Source organism: Hyperolius riggenbachi, chromosome 12 (genome assembly GCF_040937935.1).
Source record: "Hyperolius riggenbachi isolate aHypRig1 chromosome 12, aHypRig1.pri, whole genome shotgun sequence".
NCBI lineage: Eukaryota > Metazoa > Chordata > Amphibia > Anura > Hyperoliidae > Hyperolius > Hyperolius riggenbachi.
This window is the reverse complement of record NC_090657.1, coordinates 44831718-44846202: the sequence shown is the minus strand read 5'-3', so window position 1 is coordinate 44846202 and position 14485 is coordinate 44831718. Positions and strand designations below refer to the sequence as shown.

At 42.9% G+C, this 14485-nt stretch overlaps 1 long non-coding RNA gene across 1 annotated transcript in view; it reads left to right on the top strand.

Moving 5' to 3' along the window:
• Nucleotides 1-14485, top strand: part of LOC137541573 (uncharacterized) — a 656441-nt gene that overhangs the window by 374497 nt on the left and 267459 nt on the right. Inside the window, exon 5 of the long non-coding RNA XR_011025221.1 lies at nucleotides 8766-8885. This is a non-coding gene — a long non-coding RNA (uncharacterized lncRNA). The remainder of the gene's footprint in view (nucleotides 1-8765; nucleotides 8886-14485) is intronic.

The following is a 14485-nucleotide window of genomic DNA, read 5'->3' as shown; positions in this document are numbered from 1 at the left end:
GGCGCACTTCCTCCTCCATCGCGAAGTCTCGTGTTCTCTGTAATTACTGTACGCGGCTTGGTGACGTCACCAAGCCGCGTACTGTAATTACAGAGACCGGGACTTCGGCGATGGAGATAGAGGGTGTGCATCTCGGCCAGCGCAGGAGAAAGCCCTCAGGTGAGTAAAGCAGGGCTTTTGACTGACAGGGGGGAGACACGGGACGGGGGGGACACAGGATCGGGGGTGAGGAGGGCACGGGGGACAGAGAGGGAGGAGGGAAAGGCCACCCACAGCTCTCATAGAAGGGGACACCCACCTCCCCCCCCCCCCCGCACAGAAGGGGGTGTCCCCGACCGGCCAAGACTCGCCCCATAGGGGGGATACCCGCCCCCCCACACACACACTACAGGGTCACCCGCACGCACATTACGGGGATGCCCCCTCCCCCCCCCCCCCCCCTCCCCACAGAGAGGATCCCCGCCGGTACCGGCCACTACCAGCCAGCACAGAAGGGGACACCCTCCCCCCGCACAGAGGGGATCCCCGCACCAGCCACCCGCAGCACAGCAGGGGACACCCCCCCCCCACAGAGGGGATCCCCGCACCAGCCACCCGCAGCACAGAAGGGGAATCCCGCATGCTGCTGAGCACATTCTCTGCTCCGATGGCTGCACAGGGATTCCCCAGGGTGGCTGGATGCTAGTTCTGCACGCTGTGGGTAGCACAGATCGCTACCCACAGCGTGCTGACAGGCATCCAGCCATCCTGGGGAATCCCTCTGATGAGGGAAAAGTGCAGCCGGCGGGGCAGAGAAACAATAAATCTCCCTGGCAGTATTGACGAGCTCAGCTCGTCAATACCGCTTTCAGCAAGTTTTTCCTGGACGAGCTGAGCTCGTCAATACCACCAGGGTGGTTAATATGTTAGTTTGCCGTTAAATGGCTCTTCTGTAGTTAAGTTACCTCCTCTGTAGTTAAGTTACCTCCTCTAGTTATTTTCACATGCAGTCTTTAACTTTAGAATTCTGAAGTTATGTTAAGGATTGAAGAGTTAATTTTATAGATCTTAACTTAAAGACAGAAGAGTTAACTTAAGGTTTGCCTGAGGTAAAATGTTTCCTGAATACATCGTTTGCGAGGCATGCCAGCAAAGCTTTGACCTGTAACACTGTCCGATCACCATTGAAATGTCATTTATTCATTTAGTTAAGTGTTATTTTTAGACATTGCTGGAGCTGCTGTTGTGGTGCCAGCACAGATTTCTGGTCTTTGAGTTGGAATGTGGATGCCAAACAAAGATATAAATTGCAAGACCATGAGCTCATCTGGGACAGTGCCTTATCACCGTGGTGATAACTCTAGAAACGTTATTAAAGACAGGAGATAAGCTTAGTGAATTGAGACCAAACGCATGGATGCCATAGATGTGCTGTAGTAGAAGCTGGAATTAGTCAGACAGACAGGTCAGGAGGGAACGTCTGAAAAACACGTATACTTTACTACGCACAATCTTACTGTAAAAGGCTGCCACCACATCTTTTATTCGGGAAATGAGGGACCTGCAAGAACCCTCTAGTCTGAGCTGAGAAGAAAGATGTAGCATAATCTGTTCTTACTGGGACAATACAGTACTCTGGGTAGCGTCTCTTCTGAAAAGCAAGGTTTGTTCTTTGGTACTTAAATCGGGCACATGGCCGGAAAAAATAACTTTTGTTGTTTTACTAAAAACTAGTCAAAAAGCCGATCCATTTAATAGGCGCTAGGCAACAGGAGCACACCATCCTCAGCCGTGTGTGACCTCGTGCCTGCATTGTTGCCCCTCCCCCACACACACGGCCACAACTACTGCCCAAAGTACAGCCAAGCACTGCACATGCATGCCACATGCCTCTGTCTTCCCCCTGCTGTACTATAGGGCTTGCGCTGGCAGGAGCTAAGCCAAATAGTCCTTTGAGGCTTGTGTTCACATCTATGTGTTCTGTGAATAGGCTTTTGTCTCTTCAGGCCAGATGTAAAACCTCCAGGTGTCCTGTCCCTACACAATGCAATATGAAATAGAATTGTAATCGACAATTGATGTACAATGGCGATTGAGAAACTCACGGTTCTGCCGTGACATTGGCCTCAATTCACTAAGATCATGCTGGAGATAATAAGGCAAGAGAAAACTTACCACCACACAGTGAGAAATCATCTTATCTCTTCACTCCTTATGTTACCGCCTCTGTAGTTAAGTTACCGCCTCTGTAGTTAAGTTACCGCCTCTGTAGTTAAGTTACCGCCTCTGTAGTTAAGTTACCGCCTCTGTAGTTGTTACCGCCTCTGTAGTTGTTACCGCCTCTGTAGTTGTTACCGCCTCTGTAGTTGTTACCGCCTCTGTAGTTAAGTTACCGCCTCTGTAGTTAAGTTACCGCCTCTGTAGTTAAGTTACCGCCTCTGTAGTTAAGTTACCGCCTCTGTAGTTAAGTTACCGCCTCTGTAGTTAAGTTACCGCCTCTGTAGTTATTTTTACGCGCAGTTAATTAACAGTCTGTTAGAATTCTGGAGTTATTTTAAGGATTAAAGAGTTAACTTAGAGAAACTCCAACCAAGAATTTAACTTTATCCCAATCAGTAGCTGATACCCCTTTTTACATGAGAAATCTATTGCTTTTCACAAACAGACCATCAGGGGGCGCTGTGTGACTGATATTGTGGTGAAACCCCTTCCCACAAGAAGCTGTGAAGACCATGGTACTTTTGACAGTTTGCCACAATGTAGCAAGGTTCACAGACAGGAAATAGCTGTTTACAGCTGTCTCCAACGGCCAAAACAGCTAGCAGCAGCTACATAATCTGCCCACAGTAAAAATGTCACCATGTAATAAATGTCAGAATGTAAATTGGGGAGTGGAAAGATTTTACACTCAGCAAACACTGACTAAATCATTTATACATAATTATTGTAAAAATGAAGCACTTTTTTTTTATTACACTATTTTCACTGGAGTTCCTCTTTCAAGACAGAAGAGTTAACTTTAGGTTTGCCTGAGGTAAAAGGTTTCCTGAACAGGACATGCCTCATCACCATGGTGATAACTCTAGAAACGTTATTAAAGACAGGAGATAAGCTTAGTGAATTGAGGCCATTAAGTATGTTTTGTTTAATTTTGCTTAAGGTTTATTTCAACTTTGTGGCCTGCTTGAGAATCTAAAAGCTCAGTAAAACCTGACAGAGTTGTATAATATTAATGTTAGGAAAAATTAAAGGGCGGCTTACTAAGTATAATGATTTTTGTTCTCGAGGTATAATTTAATTTGTTCAAAGGCCGCTTTACGACCGTGACATTGAACACTGTCCCAGATGAGCTCACAGTGTTGTGATTGATGTCTTTGTTTGGCATCCACATCCCAATTCAAAGACCAGAATTCTGTGCTGGCACCACACAGCAGCTCCAGCAAAGTCTAAAAATAACACTTCACCATTGAAATGTCATTTATTCATTCGGTTATCAGACAGCGATACAGGTCAAAGCTTTGCTGGCATGCCTCGCAAACAATGTATTTCAGAGGTCAGTGGAGTCAGTCTATATCCGTCACCTGCTTTCTGTTTGCACGAAGCACCACTTTTTCTCAGGCTCACCAGTGAGGAAAAGAGGAGGAGAGGAACAATCGATCCATCTTCTCATATTCCAGAAAATCAATGTTTAATGTAGAAACGCAGCCTGCAATCTCATTATGGATGCACCTATAAGTGGGGGGGGGGGCAGACCTCCTGGACTGGTGGCTGTGTTCCCTTGCCTGTAAAGAAGGTAGATTTGTGATTGATTTTTTGCTGACCTAAGCAGTCTGCATCTATTAACCTATGCACTGCAGTAGCGTCTTTCTGCACGTGGGATGAAGTCAAGTCATAGAAACCCTGCCTAGAACAATGCTGGCAGGACATGAAAATGGCTAAGGCCTCTTGCACACTGCAAGTGATTCCGATTCAGATTCCGCTTTTTAACCCGTTTTTACATCCGATTCAGATTCCGATTTGCAGTTTGCTCCCTGCACACTGCAAATCGGAATCTGAATCGGATGTAAAAACTGATTAAAAAGCGGAATCTGAATCGGAATCACTTGCAGTGCGCAAGAGGCCTCTGACCATTCTTGTAAGAATGGACCTGATAAACTGCAATCATTTAATTCTTGTATCAAGTGCTCAATATTGTTCTCTACCCACCAACAGACATTCCTGCTGATGTCAGAAGTGTGTCTTAGAAATATGTGCAGGGGTTAAGGACTGCTTAGAATATAAAAACGTCACATTACACAGCCATGTTTTGGCAATATAAATGTATTCCTGTGCTGAAAGTAATTCTGCACCCATTCGCAGATGTCTCTGTTCCGACAGCCAGGGTTCATACTGGCTGTGTGCACTAAATCACGCTACCTGCTATTCGTCTGCTGCATTTTAAACTTAAGCAGTAAGTGAAATAAAGCTGGAATGCTGAAAATGTGTTCAATTTATGGTTGAACATAAAAGTTCCATCTATTCTTAGCCATTTGTCACAATGAAGTAAAGGTTCTGAATAGTGTTTAAAGATGCCTGTATATAATGCCTGCTGTTAGTTTTACAGGGATCTTTCATTTTATCTTCTCATCACTAGATGTATTAAGAACTAGTACAGATGATCTAAATATTCACTTCTGATAAACGAATAATGCTGACAGATTAGAAGGGACTGTTTTTTGTTTGGTTTTTTTACGACTAAGCAATCAAAAACTGATGACCAACAATCATGTACAAATGAGTGATCGGTGTAATGTGTCAGGAATCGGAACCCTTAAGAAGTTGCTGGTAACAATAGACAGAGCCATTGCACACTGGCATAAACAGTGTTATGGTATTCTTGACCAATCACCGGAATAATTTGTGACCTGAAAGGTTGACTGCAGCGGAGCAGTGCTTTTCAGCGCTGCTAGATTTGGGCGCAGCCAGCACCACCATAGATTATAATGAGAATCACATCTACAGCGGCGCTCAGTGAGTAACGTCGGCGCCGTCAGAAGACTGAGCTGAAGTTACTTAAAAAACACAATAATTCGGCCTCCAGTAATAGCTGGAACCCAAATTCTATCATTCCCCCACTATCCATGGCGGCCTGGAGGGGGAATAGTAATTAACACGGCCCGGACTTTTGCAGAAGCAGGATCAGCCATATACCGGCTGTATCCTGCTCCCAAGTCTACCGGCGCTGATTTCAAATGTATGCGCCTGCAGATTAGCTCAAATGTATGAAATCAAAGTACTTGGCTATTTTAATCTTTTTATATAGTATACTATTTATATAATTTTTCTGTGACTTCAATAGACTTTTACAGTTTAAAGTGGACCTGAACTCAGAACTTCCTCTTCGCTCTAAAAGATAAGCAACAGTATAATAACCTAACAAAGGGTTAACATACCATGTTTACATATTAGCTGTGTCTGCCAAGGATTGCCAAATTTTTGTGCTGACACAGCTGAAATCAAATTATGCTTGTGATTACTTAATGATGAGAGGGAATTAGACATGCTCTTCTATCTAAAAACACACGGTGTATTTTTTTCTGGTTTCCTTGTGTCCTGTGTAAGAGTTCAGGTCCACTGTAAAAATAAAACATTCACCTGAATCTCTGTTAAGCAGATTTTGTCTTCTTTACACAGAAAGGATTCAGGTTGGGTTGAGCATTTGAGGTGCCCCACAATGCATCACTGCTGAATATGCAAATCATCTCTTTGTTGTTCCCTATGACTAAACACACCTCCAGAACTGCCGGAATGCTATCAAGGAGAAAAAAGGGGGTTCCCAGCCACACACCCCTTATCGTGAGTGAGGTGAAGAAGATCGAACCAACACAGCACCAGGTGGAAACAATATCTATGTAATCAACAAAGATCAGCACACTCAGTTCATATGATGTAAAAACCTCCTGCTATTAATTGCAAAGGATATCTACAGTGAACAAACCAGTAACTTGCAATAGATAGTAGTCGTAGACCCCCCCCCCCCCCCCCCCCAAAGACCATCAAATGTCCATTGGCAACCCTGTTATAATCGGCCATCAGAGGTCTATAGTCCAAAGTACGCATTCCTTAAATGCACGTGTCCAATAACATAGCGACAGACACTGGCCGAGAGCTGTTTTGGGGGTGCCGCCTGTCTTCAAGCCGATAAATGTGCAATCCTGAAACAGCTCTCGGCCAGAGATGGCTGATTATAACAGGGTTGCCGGTGGACATTTGATGGACTTGCTGTCTACTGGCTCCTGTTTTACACGTTCGTTAAATGTGGATATCCTTTGCAAAAAATACCAAGAGGTTTTTGCATCATATGAACTGAGTGTGCTGATCTTTGTGGATCAAGGACAACAAAGAGATGATTTGTATGTACAGCCATGTGTGACACCTAAAATGCTCATTTCAACCTGAATAATTGCAAATACATTTTGTATTAAGAAGGCAAAATTCTGCTTTACATAGCTTTTTAGTAAGGAGGCTTTTTGATCTTTCAACCCCTTACACGCTCCAAGGAGTTCTGGTTCACCACGAGCTTGTTTGGCAATCTATGACTTTGAATTCTACTTTGTCTTAAGACCTTACTATTTTTATAGGCAGACCATTCCAACAACTTTCTCCTTCTCTGAGGCCTTTACAGTTCTTTTAAGAAGGGGGGGGGGGGGGGGGAGTGAGGAGAGGGATATGACCAGGGTTTGAGTAAAACAGTTTGTTGAACTGACACAGGCTGAGAATCATAATACAAGAGATAGGTCTCGAATGCTGGGAATACACTGTTAGTTTTTGAGGCAGATAGATGGTTAGAGAATTTTCGACATGTCCTATCTTCCGTTCAATCGGTTTGCTGCTTGATTCCTGATAGAAATGAATGACTTAAGCCTATGACAGCCGATAACAGTAATTGGCTGGCGGGGCAGGAAGGGCGGGTTTAAAACTTTTTTTTTTAAGTAAATTTATTAGGAAAATAATAAAATAAATATTTGGGGGAGCGATCAGACCCCATGAACAGAAAGCTCTGTTGGTGGGGAGAAAATGTACTTGCGTTTTGCGATCGGAATCAAATCGCAGGGTAGTGGAAAAGGGCCCTTAGCAATTCTATATCAGTGTGTACAACCCTAAGGATCCTCACAAATCCGCACATTCGGCATGATTCGCAAAGCTTTTTCCTCTGTTTTCACTTTATCTATGTTACACTTTTAAGCTCCCAAACAGCAAAAATATAATTAGGGTAAGAAAAGTAAGATTGAAATGAAGTTAATCAGGAACAACTTACTTTGAGTGATTCTTTTGCTTGTAAATGTGCTGAAAGGTTATCTTTATTAATTAGGTGATCGATAAGACATTTGAGAAGTTTAATGACTAGAGCCCATTGTGACTTAAAGGGATACTGTAGGGGGTGGGGGGAAAATGAGCTGAACTTACCCGGGGCTTCTAATGGTCCCCCGCAGACATCCCGTGCCCGCGCAGCCGCTCACCGATGCTCCGGCCCCGCCTCCAGTTCACTTCTGGAATTTCAGACTTTAAAGTCAGAAAACCACTGCGCCTGCGTTGCCGTGTCCTCGATCCCGCTGATGTCATCAAGAGCGCACAGCGCAGGCCCAGTATGGTCTGTGTCTGTGCAGTACACTCCTGGTGACATCAGCGGGAGCGAGGACACGGCAACGCAGGCGCTGTGGTTTTCTGACTTTAAAGTCAAAATTCCAGAAGTGAACCGGAGGCGGGGCCGGAGCATTGGGGAGTGGCTGCGCCAACACAGGATGTCTGCGGGGGACCATTAGAAGCCCCGGGTAAGTTCAGCTCATTTTCCCCCGACCCCCCTACAGTATCCCTTTAATGGAATTGCATCTTTACAATGTCCTTCAGGTGTATGATTTGTGAATTTAGCTACAGTATTTTATTTATTTTTATCAGAGTCCTGAACACACCAACATAATTGTTTCCCCATTGACTAACAGCTCTCAAACTGAATTTCAGAGGAGCTTACAGCCCAATGTTTCCATGACAGTAATTGTTTATTAGCTACCAAGGTCTGGACCAATCTGGGGGGGAGACCAGTCATACCACATGTTTTTGTAATTTGGGAAGAAAGTGAGGTCCGTAGAGGAAACTCTGACAAGTACAGAAAGGGGGTATACAAACTCCACACAGGTAGTGTCTCTTGTTGAGATTTTAAACCTACTCAATGTAAAAAATAAACCAAAGAAAAAAATGCAGGAAAACTGTGCTAAGCTCTTCCCACACTTTAGAGTTAACTCCTCCAGTTAAGACAAAAAGGCAACTCAAAGGAAACTCTTGGAATGCCTTCAAATATACACCTGTATCAAGCAAATACCCTCCCACACAGTAAGGGCTGGTGCACATCTAGAGCGCTTCTGAGCAATGTTTTTAGATGTGCATCAGCCCAAACAATATATGTAGCCCCCAATTCTCTTTTCTAAGGCAAGGTCCCTTCTCACGCAACATCACAATGACTGTGATGATGATCTTGTTGCCATATTTAACAAGAAGGTTGCCAGTTTTATCCTGTCCAGTACTGGGCATTGTGTTACGATAATGGGGCACCATTGATTGACAGGGCCAAAACTCATATACCAATGCTTATACTAAAGATTGTGAAGAACTGAAAACATCCAGGAAGTGTCAGGAAACAGGTCATTACCACACATTCCACACATGGGCACACACTCACGGTACAAAATGACTTTATCCCATAAAACGTTACAAACAAGTCTAACACGTTCTTTACGGCATTTTATTCACAGATGTGAAAATATCACTTAGTAGAGAAATTAGGAGAAAACGTTATCGGCCCTTGGCTTTAACCCACAGCGGTTTCACAGAATGCCTCAAAACAAGAGATTGTAGGTTCCACAGACATGTGGGTAAGTACTTCACCAAATGCTTTCTTTTATTGATTTGCTTTGGTACTGGACAAACCGTCCTGGCAATTTTATTGCACTTTTATAAATATATCCTGAAGTCTTCATGTTTGGCCCACTCATCAGTGAGGCCCCGTTAACACGTAATCAGTTGCTCTATTATAACTGAAAGGACAACTAATTTTCAAAGTAATTCCCATGTTTTCCTATGGCACCTTTCACACTTAAAGAGAACCTGAACTGAAACTAAAAAGTCAAAACAACCATACACAGGTCATACTTGCCTCCTGTGTAGTCTACTCCTCAATCTTTCTCCTCTCCCACGTCCTGTTTGCCCACTGTGATCAATGGCATTCCCCGTCCTCCATTTTAAAAATGGCCATTACCCCATAACAGCTTCCTGGTCAGCACACTGTCAAACTGTAATATCACCCACTTGAGCCATAGGTAAACATGGACATTACCTTGCACATTCACTTGTAACTGACAGCTGCTGTTATATAACTGAGAGCAACTGGTGTATTTCAGTTCTGACAAAATATTGTCAGAACTGGAAGGAATCACTTTAAGCAGAAAATGGTGAGCTTCAGAGATTAACTAATGGTGAGGTTAGTATGTAATATTTCTTTGCAGCTACGTCATGTGTTTATTGTAAATAATTTTACTTGCTTCAGGTTCCCTTTCATGCGTTTTAACTTAATCTTTTTCACAATGCACTGCTATGGAGAAGAAAATAAAAGGCGTACCAACTGATTAAGTGTAAACGGGGCATAAGACGATATATATATTGTTTTTTACCTTTTGCATGATCCTTAAGGCCTCTTTCCCATCAGAACGTTGCATTTTGGGGGACGTTATAGGTCGCATAACATGCCCCTAACGCAACGCCTGGTGGTGTTGTAGGAGGACGCTACCAAGAGCCGCGTCATGCAGCTCTTGGTGCACCTTTTTTATGCTATGGGATGCGTAGACCACGTGATCTGCATCACGTGGTCCCGCCGGCCAATCGCTGCACAGAGCGGCTGCTCCAGAAAGTAAACACTGTACGTCACTGAGTGCAGTGAATATTAATTAGCCATGTGGCTGGCTCCTCCAACATTACTGAGCATGTGCAAACAGTCTAACGCGGCTTAGCCGTGTATAATGCACAGCATGCTGCACTTTGTTTGAACGTGCTGCGTTACAATGTAACGCAACGTAGGCACTGTGAACAGCCCATTGATTTTTCACTGTTGTGCGGTGGGCTGTGTTACAGGCTGCACTAGCGTGCGCCTGTAATGTCTTACTGCGAAAGCAGCCTGAAAGAAAAAATATTTCTATTCGTGGACAGCTCAGACATTTTTTCCTATTCACTTATTCAATAGATTAGTAAAATCTCAGACAACAATTTCCCAATTTCCACTTTTTAGCAAGAGATATCTACATCAACCAGCACATGTTGTACTGCCACAACCTACTTATCCTCAGACATTGGTGGTATCCTACAAGTCAAAGTAGTGAGCAAACAAACCCTAAACTACTCAAACACTAACTGGACAAATATGTATAAACAGGAAAAAAAATATGTTGGATGTGATACAGTGTGTACTTTGTAGAGCTATAATTAAGTGCTGTCCATAAAGGGCAGGATGACAATGCCAGAGTCATAAAATTGCTGAAATGCTTGCATAGTGTTACCGAGCAGTAACCTTTGAACAAAGTATTTTTGAAAAATGGCTGTACTGGACTTTTATCTCAGCAAAACAGCACATAAAATACTATCGCACTGTTAAAATGAAATAATTGCATTGTACTCCTTTGAAATGAAGCCTCTAAATAGAGCCATCACCTTAATATAACTAAGGCAGGGGTATTGTATTTCTGAATGTCACCCATGAACAGTCAGTCCTGACCCTGTGGCAGCTGGCCAAAGACATCAGAAGGTGGTTGATCAGACAAAGAATTTAAAGTACATGAACATAGGAGCCATAGGAGCATAAGGAAAATTTAGTGTTTATGGACATAGAATAACAGCAGTGCAATGCATCTTTAATTTTTCAGTTGAAGGGAATTTACTTTCACACTGGGGCATTGCGTAACCTGCAAAAGTAGGAGTGCGACGGAGGGGAAAAGTCACATTGCGTGTTGTGTGCATTGTGATGCATACAGTGAAGCATAGAATACATACAAATATGTTTTACTGCAACTGTTAATGTGCATGCTATACAGTACTTCACTGCATGCATTGCGTTATTCCTCTGCACTGCTAATGTTCCAATGTGAATGTTAGCAATGTGATTATCTTATGCAATGCACTGCAATGCCCCAGTGTGAAATTGATCAAACTGCTGGGGTGGTCCACCTTTTAGGCAGGGCTTGCACTTGTATGTGCAGAAATTGTAAATACATTTTTGAGAGTATTCTTTGAACATATTATGTGTGTTCCCATGAGAGAAATGGTTTGTTTTCTTCAGTAGCAAATGTGTTAAAAAATGTGTAAATATGCCCACAGGGTGTGAAAAAAGCAAAAGGCTAAAAGTACCACACACACTCACTCACTCACTCACTCACTCACTCTTTCACAAAATTGAGTACACCTCTCAGATTTTTGTAAATATTTTGTTTACTTGGGACAACACTGAAGATAGGACACTCAGGTACAATGTAAAGTAGTCAGTGTACAGCTTTTATAACCGTATACATTTTCTGTGCAAAGTAACTACTCACACAGCCATAATATATAAGTATGTAAAATATTTACACACGTGAGATACAGTATGAAAATTCTTATTAGACAAGCACAAGGCCATTGATTTGCATTTGTTTTTATGGTCTGTCAGTTCTAATTTGTGATTCCCCCTTCCCCATCATGGCACCTATACCTGCTACCTATACTGGGGCACCTATTCCCTGCTGCACCTATATCTGGCTACCTGTATTGGTGGCACCTATACTGGCTGCAACTTATACCTGGCTACCTATACTGGCTACACCTATATCAGGCTACCTGTACTGGCGGCTGACTGCACCTTTCCAGGCTACCTATAAGGAGTGCAATAAAAATTGTAAAAAAGAAATTAGGCTGGCAAAGATCGAAGCTGAAAATCAAATAGCTAGGGATATCAAATCTAACAAATTTTTTTTTTTACAAGTGCATCCACTCTAAAAAAAAAAAAGTTGACTGTATAGGACTCCTAAAGGATGAGGGTGGGAACTCAATGGTGGATGACCAAGGTAAGGCAGAGTTATTAAATGCTTTCTTTGCTTCTGTCTTCACAAAGGAAACAGCACTGTTGCAAATTACAGAGGCAGAAGAGTCTCAATCTTCCAACTGTAATATTAAATACTACAGGAAGAAGTGAAGGCAAGATTAAATAAATTAAAAATAGACAAGGCACCTGGCCCAGATGGCATGCATCCTCGGGTCCTAAGGGAATTAAGTTCAGTTATAGATAAACCCCTTTATCTTATCTTTTGTGACTCTTTCAACTGGCAGAGTCCCAGTGGATTGGCGTACAGCCCACGTTTTCCCATTATTTAAGAAGGGCAAAAAATCAGATCCAGGAAATTATAGACCTGTAAGCTTAACATCAGTTGTATGCAAACTATTTGAGGGGTTACTAAGAGATACTATACATGACTTCATAGTAGAAAATAATCTTATTTCTCAGCATCAACATGGGTTTACTAAAGACAGGTCCTGTTTGACTAACATGCTCAGCTTTTATGAGGTAGTGAATGCTAATGTGGATATTGTGAATGCTGTAGATGTGATATACTTGGACTTTGCAAAGGCCTTCGACACTGTTCCCCACAAAAGTCTGGTGCAAAAGTTGAGGATGCAAGGACTGGGGAAGAGTTTGTGTGCATGGATAGGGAACTGGCTAATGGACAGAAAACAAAGAGTTGTGGTCAATGGATCATACTCAAAATGGGAGACGGTTAGCAGTGGGGTCCCACAGGGGTCTGTATTACTGGATCCAGTGCTCTTCAGTTTGTTTTTTAATAACCTAGTACAGGGGTCGGTAACCCGCGGCTCTTTTTCACCTTTGCCGCAGCTCCTAGGCCGCGGCTCCGGTAGTGTGTGCCAGTGGCTGCGGCGTGCGTGTGACGTGTGCTGCCGCTGGCTGGTGTAATGTCAGCTATTGCAGCCCCGCATGTTGTGCAGCCCCTGCATGCGCAGTAGGAGCACAGGGCTTCGGGCGGCCATTTTCCTGTAGCCCTGCAGTTTAATGCAGGCAGGACATGACGTCGGGAAGGAAGAGGATCGTGCGAGTTGCACGCCACAAGGAGGAGATCGTGACAGGAGGTCTTCTGACTAGGTGAGCAAATGGGTTTTTCTTTTCATATCTGCTGAAGGATTGTGCATATTGGGGTCAGATCTGCTGAAGCATTGTTCATATTAGGGTCAGATCTGCTGAAAGATTGTGCATATTGGGGTCATATCTGCTAACGATTTGTGCATATTGGGGTCATATCTGCTAATAATTTGTGCATATTGGGGTCATATCTGCTAACGATTTGTGCATATTGGGGTCATATCTGCTAACAATTTGTGCATATTGGGCTCATATCTGCTAACGAGTTGTGCATATTGGGGTAATATCTGCTACCGAGTTGTGCATATTGGGGTCATATCTACTAACGATTTGTGCATATTGGGGTCATATCTGCTAACGATTTGTGCATATTGGGGTAATATCTGCTAACAATTTGTGCATATTGGGGTCATATCTGCTAATGATTTGTGCATATTGGGGTCATATCTGCTAACGATTTGTGCATATTGGGGTCATATCTGCTAACGATTTGTGCATATTGGGGTCATATCTGCTAACAATTTGTACATATTGGGGTCATATCGTCTAACTATTTGTGCATATTGGGGTCATATCTGCTAATAATTTGTGCATATTGGGGTCATATCTGCTAACGATTTGTGCATATTGGGGTCATATCTGATCCTGTATATAGCATTAAGGTAAGAAACAATATATGCAGTGTTAGATTTGTTTTATAATGGTTTCGCGGCTCCCAGTTTTGTTCTCTTTTCGGAAACGGGTCCAAGTGGCTCTTTATGTCTTAAAGGTTTTAGACCCCTGACCTAGTAGTAGTAGTGCAGTAGTGAGCAATGTTGCTGTTTTTGCAGATGATACAAAATTGTGCAGAATCATCAACTCTCAGGAAGATAGTGTCATATTGCAACAGGATCTGGATAGGATGGCTATATGAGCACATACATGGCAGATGAAATTCAATGTTGAAAAATAGGGTCATACCAATGGTCTAGCACCATACAAAATAAATGGGATACAGTTGGGGACATCAAACTTGGAGAAGGACTTAGGAGTACTCATCAACAAGAAGTTAAATAATCGTACTCAATGCCAAGCAGCTGCAGCTAAAGGTAACAAAATTTTGGATGCATTAAAAGGGAAATAAAAACTCGAGATGCTAGCATAATATTGCCCCTGTTTAACTCTCTAGTAAGGCCACATCTGGAATATGGAATTCAGTTCTGGGCACCACATTACAAAAAAGATATTGCAGTTTTAGAGCAGGTGCAGAGAAGAGCAACACAATTTATGCGTGGGATGGAAGGTCTCGCGTACAAAGAAAGGTTA